General features: G+C 29.2%; 1 long non-coding RNA gene across 1 annotated transcript; it reads right to left on the reverse strand.

The window, feature by feature from the left end:
• Positions 1–309: 309 nt before the first annotated feature.
• On the reverse strand, positions 310–6216 carry LOC113003896. The gene is made up of 3 exons (XR_003268743.2): positions 5387–6216; positions 4386–4471; positions 310–2299 (listed from the first exon to the last, which is right to left on the reverse strand). It is a non-coding gene; the product is annotated as an uncharacterized LOC113003896 (long non-coding RNA).
• Between the last annotated feature and the right edge of the window lie 5485 nt (positions 6217–11701).

Below are 11701 nucleotides of genomic sequence, written 5' to 3' on the forward strand. Positions count from 1 at the left end.
TGACTTTGGCACTAAATGGACAAAATTTTAGAGGGATACTTAGAGGAACTCCATCAGATGGAAAGTCCAAAATGTCTCGGTACTTTGGACATTCAAGTTGCCTAAAGGGCAGGTTACGTTAAAAGCAGTTTCTTGAGAAGTAATTAATGAGTAATAAAAAATAATGAGAAGTTTTAAGACTAATTTCGAGTATTAACAATAAAAACGTGGAATTTTTATTATTAATTTATTGCAGAATCGTAAGCATGGGTTCTCAGTAAGAGAAATCGAAGAAATTGAATTTCGTCGATTACAGCGCCATCTATCATGAATCGAGAAAAATGTTTCAGACAAATTGTGTTTTTAGCCAAAGATTCCGAATATGCAATAAAAAATAAGGGTTCCCATTTAAGATTTCAAACTTTCCCCCCCTCATCGCCCAGATGGATGGGCGGGGAGGGGCTGATTTTAACGTCATTGTACGTCTCCCTCAAAATGACGAAATTTTGATTCTAAACATTTTTTCGTAGTGTGCTTATTTTTCGAGTTATTTGGCTGCCTAAGTTAAAATGGGTCACCCTGTATATATATATATATAAAATATATAACGCAAAGATCATGTTTTTCGTATAGAATTAGTTTAAAAACATGTGTCAATAACTTTCAAAAAATTCATACGAAACACGGTTAAACGCGTTAGCTGTATTAGCATGCGACAAACTATTTTTACAAAGTAAGCAGCAGAGCTTTGAATACATTCAAATTCTATGGTTGAATGCCCTTTAGCCATTGTTATTATTATTATTATTATTATTATTATTATTATTTATGCTGTAACTGATGTATAATACATGTACTATCGGTTTCCATGTGCTTAGAAATATATTTTAGTATGTTGTGAAATTAATTTACTCTTTTGTATCGTAACAGATTTCAAAGTGTTTTTACAATAAAATAATATGTTCCGTGCAAGAACACATAAATTGCAAGATGTTTATAAAATCAAATACTTGTAAATAAATTTGTTTTTACCTTCCTGTCTTTCTTAAGTTTAAGATATCACTTTTTAGATAAGAGCAAATTTTGCTTTTGCAAATGTGAGTCTTTACCACTCTTGTCGTGACTATAGTTTTCTGATGGTCTGTGTGTAAAATTTTATAAATAACCAAATTTATAATAATAAGACAATAAGTCGAGTACCTTTCTTTCGTTGAATACACTTTTTATTAAAATTTTAACTCACATAGGCTAAAGCGTAAAGCGTTACAAAAATGTAAAGTTTAAATAAAGCTGTTAATGCTATAATTAAGAAAGCTAAATAAATTCAGAAATTTTTAATGTGCATAAAAGTTTGTTTAATACTAGAATTACTAAAAAAACTCATTTATATTTGGTATATACTATTTAAAATATATACTTATAGAAATATTATAATCTTTATGGCTTGATCTCTTCATTAGAGATTCTTAATAAAAACCATCATAAAACTAATCTCTCTATCTAGAAACAACTCACTTTTACAGTCATATTTATTATTATGTGCTTCCATGGAGAATTAATGAAACAATAAATTATAAAAGATTTATATTTTTTTTCTTTGTTAAAACATAATTTCTTAGAAATATATAATGCATATTCTTATCCCAGATAAGATCTTTGAATTAATTCTCTGTAAAAGCAAACAAATTGTTTGGTTTGCTTTTGCTTAGAATTAATTCAAAAACTTTTCTGGGATTAAGATGTGCAAGAAGCAAATTAGATTAAGTGAGATTGGTAAAATAGCATCATTGCAGCAATATAACAACACTAAAGCTTTACATAAGCTACATTGCATCAATGTAACAAAGTGTCGAACTAGGTTATTGATATATAATTGCAATTTTGCAATTACATAACAGCAATGTTTTCCCTCAGTTATATGTTACGTTGATATAATGTAACTATGATGTTCTATGAGTGGGAAATTATAACTAACATGGACGTTACATGTAACGAACACGTTATATTGCGTGTTACCTTTAAGTTTATTGCATCAACATTGCTATTATATAGCTGTGTTTGCTGGGTTTTTTCATGATATTTTATGAAGATTAAAAGGAACTCATTGCTCTTTTAGCTGAGCGCAATGTAAACCTCTTAGGACTTCTTGGGTGCAATCTGAGAATACTAGCAATGTAAGTTATTATAAATTAAACAACAATATACAAAAATATAATTAATTTATAAAATTGTTAACTTACCTTATTTTAGTATTGATAAAATACAAATATATAATGTTGAAATTCAAAAGAAACGGAATCTAGTGTATAAGTGTCCAATTCTGGAATATAATAAAACGAATATATAATAGACCAATATTATATGTATAATAGACGGATATAATAAACAAATATACGGGTGATTATTAGGGGAAAGTAGGGTTATTGTACGTACGCATTGGGTAGCGTAATTGTACGCTTTGTGGTTTGGTATTTTCCCGATGAATACAGATTATATCACGACAATATTTGTAGGCTGAAGGTATTTTTTTAATATATAACCACACGTTATATCATTTAGAAATGTAGTTAATTGAAAAAAGAAGAAAAAGTAAAATCATGATTTTTGTTGCGATTTCGGCGTTAAGAAAATAAGGCAATAAGTCCGTATTTTTATTTTATTTGTTTAATCTTGTTTTACCTAACAAAAGTACGTTTTTTCCTGCGTTCTTTGAGCTATTGTTTATTAAATTTACTTAAATAGTCATCAAGTAATTGTTTTTTTATGAAATCAAGTCCGCCGTGGACAATTTTACGCATCCATCTTGAAAGGCGTGAGACCACGTGAGACCAACTATAGTGTCACTAGTACAGTGTAGTACATTGTAGTGTAGTGTAGCGCAGCTAAGAGAATGGACTATAACCTCCGCGTACAGTGCGCATCAATAATCCGCTGGGTCATATTCGGTAGCTTGACTTACCGACACTGAGTCGATAACGATGAACGCCAGTGCGCGCGCGTTTATTCGAAAGAGACATGAATAATAAATATTTGGCAAGGAGAATATACGTTACTGATTCTCTTAGTTATTCTCTTCTTTCTTCTTAGTCTAATTTAGGTTAAATATTTTTATTTTTTATGTTAAATTGTCTACATGTTAAGCTGCGTAATAAAATAAATAGTAAAATTAAAATTTAACACACGACTTTAATACTTTGTTTTAAATTTTAAATATTAATATATTTAGTTTAATGTAATTATGTTTTTTTCTATTGCGTATAAACAATAATGTATTCATATAATTACATACGCAAAATTGTTAACGGCGAAATGCCCGTAAAATAATCTCTGTCACGTTATGTTTACACCGCTTCTAGATCTATCCGTATAAATTTGATTCAGTATTATGTTATTTTTGCACAGACAGAGATATACATAACAACAAAGATAAACGTGTATGAAGAGGTGGAAAAGGTAAAAGAATAAGTTATTTAAAATAAAAAATATATTGGTTCTTTAATATATTTTTTTTTTTTAATTAAATTTTGCATTCTTGATGAATGTTCCACCGTTAAATAATTTGGTGGTTCTGAAAAGGACCGTTTGAAATAATACTGGCACCAGCTAATAATCGGTCCAGTATCCTTCCCGTGCAACCACTTGCTGCAATCGCCTTTCTACCGAATCGTTTAAATGTGCAAAATATTGAGGCTTATGCCTCAAATTTTCCGAGTTCTTGGCATGTGCAACCAGTTGTTCTTTAGTTCTCTCATGTTTCATGGATAACTAAGAGAATCAGTAACATATATTCTTCGTGCCAAATATTTATTATTTATGTCCCTTCCAAATAAACGCACGTGCGCGAGCGTACATTGTTATCGACTCAGTGTCGGTAAGTCAAGCTACCTAATATGACCCAGCAAATTATTGACGCGCACTGTACATTTATCCAACCGCGCGTACAGTGCGTTGCATTGATGCCTGGGGTACCGATTTTAGGGACCACGTTTCTTTCTTGATTATTTTTATGTTTATGACTGAATGCTGCGGTGATCTTTGACAGCAGCATTTGGTCATGAACGCAAAAATAACTAAGAAAGAAACGTGGTCCTTAAAATCGGTACCCCAGGCATCAATGCAACGCACTGTACAATTACCCAAGGCGAGAAATTTTTTCGTTTATTTACTTGCCTCTTTTTGCTGAATATAGCATTACCAAATGAAAAATTGTTTAATATGACAATACATAATAATAAAAAAATGTTTAAAGTTTCTATTTCTGTACTCGTATTGATTTCAACTTCAAAAATCACTTTACTGCGATAAATTTCCCTTAGGTGCGTGCAATTTACCTACTTTCCCCTAATGACTGTTACAGCGTTTTACCCTGAGAGCATTCATACCGACAGAACTTGTGATATACCTACTAAGCGCTCGTTAGATGACTGCTGCTTTGGCCAGCACGCGCGCGCGCGCGTTCCGAACAGTGCCAAGTGATACGTATAGGTCCCTGCTGAAAAATTTTTCTCACATTACTTTTATATAATTTTTCAGAACATCTGTATAATTTTATAGTTTTTTCAGATTTTTTTTATAAGAATTAGATTACTTTTTATAAATACTTTGAATGTCTACATCTTTTCTCAAAATTTTTAAATGTGTTAACTGTGAAGTATCCTACGATTTTTATTATTTTTTCTTCTATAATTTCAGGTAAAAAGTTATAAAACATAAAATAGTTACAGTCGCTTAGGTACGTATCTAGCATGGGAAACAGATGTAGAAAGATATTAACTTTAAGATATTAACTTTAAGTACAATTATCTTTTGAATATCGCTGGTCACTCCTCCTACAAATTATACATACCTATAGAGAATATCATTATTTTTTAACATAGCAAAAGTTTCCAACAAACTTCAAAAAAGTCGTTTTGCAATAAAACTACTTTTTATTTGACGATCCATATTAAGATTGTTTGATTATTTAGAACAAGCTAACGTTTAAAATTTTACATTCTAATTTTATATACACATATAATACTCTTCAAAATTACCTTTTAAATTAACTTAAATTACTCTTAACGCAAATTTTAAATGATTTTGAGTTCATACTTATTTTTATTTTATTTAATAGTAAGACAACATTTTTAACACTATTAAAATAAATATTTTTTTAATGTAAAAAGAAAGATGGTCTATCCTATTAATTTCAATACTTTTAACTACTTTCGCGTTGCAAAAAATATTTTTTTAAATGTTAAAGAAATGTTACTTTGTTCAGTGAATATTTGTGTTCAAAATTCAAAATAGCACTAAACTACAAAACAATGCTGCGGAGATCTTTTTCAAAAAAATAATTGAGTAAACAAAATTAAATCATTCATAAACGTAGTTTTAAAATTGTGTGTGTGTTTAACGTATTTCTTACCTAAAATACAAGTAAAATCCAATCCTGAGAGATTAACACAATAGAAACAGTAAAAGAACACTACGACAGACTTGTACACCTCCGTGGCTGCATTTCTTTTGAGTACAGGCAAAATTGTTGAATTCAGTCGATGCTCGGCAGGTTGGAGGGCAGACGCAAGTTTGATCGGTGATTGGCTGCTGTATTACCTTCCCACACAAGTGACTTCTAACTCGTGGTAGAAGGGATGATATATTATACTTCCAACTATACGGTGCGATTCGATTTCTCGGAAGGCATCCAGAATGAAGCAGACCTCTTCGATGGTCAACGCATAGCAACGAAAAGAGATTTTCATGAAACAAAGTTATCGTAGGAGAGAACGGGGATAAAAGTTCCGATTTTAAGAAAATATAAAAAATGACTAATAAAATAATTTGTTGTTCCTTTGACTATTGACTGATTTATTATCAAATTTATTGTATTTTAGGATTATAAGGTTAATTGTAGTATATCATCATTGATTTTTGTACAAAGTTATTTATAAGTGTCAGAGTCAGAGAGAAACGTTTTACCCCTTTATGGGGTTAGTTGTTACTGCACTGGGATAATTTGTTATCAAAAGATATAAAGTCATTTAAAGAAAAAAAACATTTTTTAATAAATCAAAACACGTGAATTATATTTATAATTAATATTTAATGAGGTAACGAGACATTCAGGTACATTAAAGCTAAACAACTGATATTTATATTTAATTATAATTATGTTAACAATCATAGAGTTTATAATAATTATAAACCACATTTAAAACTATATTTTATCTCATTTTTTTGTGACAAACATTTGTATTTATGAGATCAGTACTTTGAAATGATTTTTACAATCCTTCTAAATAATAATTTTAAAAGTCTAATCTAAATAATAATAAAATTAAAAAATGATCAGTTTTTTAGGAAAACAATATTAAGATAATCTTTGTGATCTTTTTACGTGCCTAATTTAAATAATAATAAAATAAAAAAGTAATCAACCTTTTAGAAGAACAATAAGAAGTTAAATATTAAAAACTTAAAAAAGAAAGCAGAAATAAGAACATTTTATTAAAATAAAAAATTTTTTAATTATGAAAACATGGCGCTACTGGATAAGAAAAGCAAAGAAAAGAATTGACAGAACGAATGCAATAAATGTAACTTGTAAAATATGCGTTATAAAAACAATTAGAAGTAAGTTACAGATTAAGTTTCTTTAACATTTAAGTAACATTGTAAGTTATTATAATTTTCTAAGTTACTATTATACTTTACAACATTTGATTATTAGATAGATATTTAAATATCTAACAGCGTCAAATTTTTATAGTTAAAAATTTTTTATTTTAATAAAATTTTCTCATTTCTGCTTCCACTTTAATCCTTTGAAATTAAATGTTGTATATTCCATTAAAACTTTTTCTGTCTTTTGTTATATGTCTGCATCCTATAACAAAATAAGAATCGATATAGACAACTGCACATATGCGACAGAGCAAATTTTTCCAGAGTAACAACGTACCCCAAATTACGGTAACAACTAGCCCCATTTGACACATGTAACATCTTGATACAATTTTTTGCCTACAAATTAAAATGAACAAATAAACACTAATGTATCATATTTCTGAATGTATATCCATTTACATAAACACAATAAATAATAGGAACTACCTTAAATAAGCGAAATAGACCAAAAAATTACGATGGACAAATATTTACTTACTTTATTTGCGAGCATGTTTTTACACAGACCGCAGCGTAAATTAAGTTAAACGTTACTTGCGATATTAAAATAGTTGCCGCACTTGTGTGATCGGTTGTTGTTTTGTGACGTACTTAGAACATATCGCTATCCTTTTTTATTTTGAAATTATAACTACCGTAACAACGTACCCCAGAAACATCTTACCCCGGCCTCCCCAACTAATACAAAATATTGTTCGATTGAATCGAAGTAATACTAATTGTAAAAGACAACGTTTTTATTGATATTTTATTATTTATTTGAACTAACTTATACTCATGTCGTTCCTATCATGCTATGATAATGTTAAAAACTATTTAGGGTTCAGATGTAAATGCGGGAATTTCTATTGGACACGTACGTTGTGTATCTAAGAGAGGGTTTAATATACTTTTAGCTTTACCGTTCTCTAAAAGAATATATTTGAAAACTTATCTAACCAAATAGGTGATGAGTGTCACTTCTCAAACTCATAATAATGAACAATTTACCGTTTTAATAATGAACAATTCATTGCGTCATATATTGAGAAAGCTTAAAAATTTGTAATAACGCAACAATTTGATATAAAACAGTTTTTTATATTGAATCTCTTTAAATAAATAATATTTTGAACTTCAAGATAAGTTCACTTTTTTAGTGAATCAATTTTTTAAACTGGATTAATTGAATTTATTGTTTGAAACTTGTACTGAATCACTTTGTGCTTATTAATTACACACCATGTAAAATTTAAAAAATATTAAAAAATTAAAAATAAAATTTTAAACAAGAACAAGTTATATTGGAGTGACGAAATTAAAACAGAATATTAGAATGCGTATATTAGTCACAGCGGTCCTTAATACTTATAATTTTTAATTTTTACAATCTCCAGCTTAAACTGCTGCACCGCATATTTATTAGATTTGAAACACGGTCATGAAGCCGGTGCTTTTAGGAGCATATACATATATAATACCTCTCTTCCTAAAAAAATAACTGTAAAGCATTTTATTGCAAAAAATAACATCTCAACCAAAGTTCGAACTTGGATCTCCTGTGCAGGCGGTTCTGCCATTAAAAATAAAATTTTAATTGTAAAATATCTGAGGATAAAATCAATGACTTTAAAAATATAATTTTGTATATAGGTAATATAATTATTTAAAATATTGAGAAAGAGAAAAAGAGTAATAATACTTCTAGTTGTATAAATATGTAATAAAGTCGTATTATATATCTTATTTTATAAATATTACGTTTATGAATAATTATCTGCTTTATTTTTTATAAACAAAAATAGAAGAACGAGATTCAAGTCAGTTTTGACAACTAGACTCTCACCTTCAACAACTCGCGTAATAAAACAACTTAACATAAAATAGAATAATGAGAAATTTTGATTAGTTTTCTTGACTTTGCATTCAGTTTATTGATATAATCAGGTTTTAAACAAATTTTACTTACTTTTCAAGCCCCACAATATTCGTTGATCGACAGCGTCTCGAAAATTATGTAATTGTATTCCACATGTTGTCGAATTGAGAAGATTGGCTCTCGAGGCGACGGCATAAGCAGGTAATAAATGAAGTCCGTTATCCTCGTTAGATCCGTGAAATTGTGTAGATACACAGAATACAACGGAATGGCAGAGATACAAAGCAAACATAAGCCGCTGATACGACATAATGGATGTTTTAGCACCTAAAAATAACAGTAACGTTTACTTCACATGATGACCAGTCGAAAGTTATATTTACGGCAAATTTATTTAGGTATTTATAAAATAAAACAAGTAGCTTTTCTATTAATACGTTCAGTATATTTATACTTTATTATGCAAATCCTTATCTTATTTTTATCAGGTTGTTTGGAAAGTTCGCTTCAAATTTTCTATATGAGTTCAGAACGCGATACATAGAAAATTTGAAACAACTTTCCGAACAACCTATAGTAATAAAATTGAATTAAATTAAGACATTAAGAAAATATATAATAGAGAAGAGTGGGGTAAATTGGACCTGTTTTTGCTCTCTATAGGGCGCAAATAAAGTCCGATCGTAAACTGAAGGTGCTGTCATTCTAAAATAAAAGCAGCAACTCATTTGATGAACGACAAGTGTGGATTTATTGGAGTTATTATCCTAGCGTCAGATCTGTCTGATCAAATTATTAATGCAATGTATAATTTGAATATAAATTGATATTTGAAAGAAGTATCAAATGATTGAAGGAAGGTATATAAATGATTCTAATGCTTATTGTACGTTTTATTTAACAAGATGAGTTTTAAAAGCCTCAGCGCTGCGTGTTTTTTTTCTGGCTACAGACATTTGTAATCGGATTAATTAATAAGTAAGATAAATACATAATAAATAAATTTAAGTTTGTATATTTTTATTTAATCATTTGATACTTGTTTCAAATGTCTTTATTCAAAATATATATTACATTAATAACTAATACACAATTATTAAACTACATGAAATTGCATGAGCATTCTAGTATTTATTAAATTACCTTGAATTAAAAATTAAATATATTTTTTTCTTTTGCAATTTTCTTTTGTTCTCGTTATTATACAACTCTGTATTTTACTTATTTATTAATGTATTATATTGTTTTTTTTTATTAGATTGTTTCTAGATTTGAAATTCTGATAGCAACGTTGAAATAATTGCAAATAACATGCCAGCAACAAACAAACACGTTGCTGTGGGTAACACCCGATTGTCCTTGTCACTTATTGGCTATAATATGTATATAAAAACTTAATCAAATAAGATTGTAATTACCTTGAAGGTTTTAATCACAAGATACAACTGCACTGGAAGTTGAAAAGATACTAATGCTGAACGGGTCTGCCAGTTGCTTTTGATACTTGACACACACACACACACGCACGCACGCACGCACGCACGCACACGTACGCATGGGTCGCGAGCATTAAGTAAAACCATCGACATACAGAATGGACTGCTGATGACCGTGGTGGAGGTAGAAAGACACATAGAGTGAGAGGCAGACAATACGAAGAACGTTCGTTCTCTGTCTACTAAGTTTGATTGGTTGTTGTGGCCCCAGCAACCAATCAGACTTAGTAGACAGAGAACGAACGTTCTTCGTATTGTCTGCCTCTCACTCTATGTGTCTTTCTACCCCCACCACGGTCATCAGCAGTCCATTCTGTATGTCGATGAGTAAAACACATGTATAAACAGACGTATTGTATGTAAAAATGAGTATAGCACATATAATATGGAATAATGGCTTTCATGAAGCTTTTATTGAAGGTTATTAAGGTTATAATGTAAATTTTATGCAGTGTGCCAAAATGTTACTTACATCTAAGGCAAGATCTATGTAAGCTTAGCGTAAGAAATAAAATTTTGTAAAGCTACATATTTTTGGTATAAGGAATCGAAGTATAAAGGATCAACGAATAAATTTGTTTTATTTTTTACTCAAACTCCAGCCTTCAATATAAAGTTTAATTACTTCATATATCATGGTTGGAAAAGTTACTTTGTAAAAATAACTAGTTACAGTTACAAGTTACTAACGTTAAAAAAATAACTCCCCTACCGTAAAAGTCGTATGTGATAAAATCATATACGATCGTATATGATATTGTTACATGTGTTTTTGGGATGCGATCGTATGTGCATAATATACGATTCATATATCTATCGCATACGAAAAAAAGCGCAAAGTTTCTTTGAAATATCTACATAAATATGTATTATATTACACCACATAATCCCAATAAGCAACATAATATTTTTATAATATTTGAAAAAACAATTTTTGCAAAAAAATCCATTCTTAAGAATTTTTTTCGGAAATTCCCGAGCGGTTTCCCATCCAAGTCGCAATCCCGGTGAACATTGCTTGACTTCCAAGATCGCTGATTCCTCATGATGACCTGTGACACTTTATGCTGATATGCGTATATAACTGATAAATCAAGGCAATATACGTTGTCGAAAAAATGAAATGTGTATAATTAAAGCATAATATTTATATTTAACATACAATATATAAAATTATTATTAATTGTATTAGTTAATAAAATAGTTCTTTTACTATTTTCACAAATGTGAAATAGCATCTAAAATAACTTTTGTTATTTGTTTAAATAAGAATGCAACTAAAAAATATATACAAAATACTCAAATTAAATAAACGGCGTGCCAAATTGATTTTTAGTCATAACGCAGTTCTAAATTGAACAAGATTTGAGTAAAGTATATAAAAATCACACAAACAATACAAGCACGAAGATTTAGCTGTAACCGTTGAAGGCATTCTTGTTTAATTTGTATTGATCGTTATAGTTATCGACTAGATATTGTTATAATTATTCAAAAAGTAACGAAAAGTTACTTTTCAGTTACTATTCTGTTTTTTCTTGTAATACTTTAAAGTATTGATAATTTAAATACTAGACTTTTACTAGACTTTTTCTAACATTACTCAATTATTTTATTTATATTAGAACATAGTATCAAATTTAGAGACGCTATTGCTTGAAATTCAGTGAGGAACAAAGATAAAAATTACTTCTGTGTT

This window comes from Solenopsis invicta, chromosome 4 (genome assembly GCF_016802725.1).
Source record: "Solenopsis invicta isolate M01_SB chromosome 4, UNIL_Sinv_3.0, whole genome shotgun sequence".
In the NCBI taxonomy this organism is placed as follows: domain Eukaryota; kingdom Metazoa; phylum Arthropoda; class Insecta; order Hymenoptera; family Formicidae; genus Solenopsis; species Solenopsis invicta.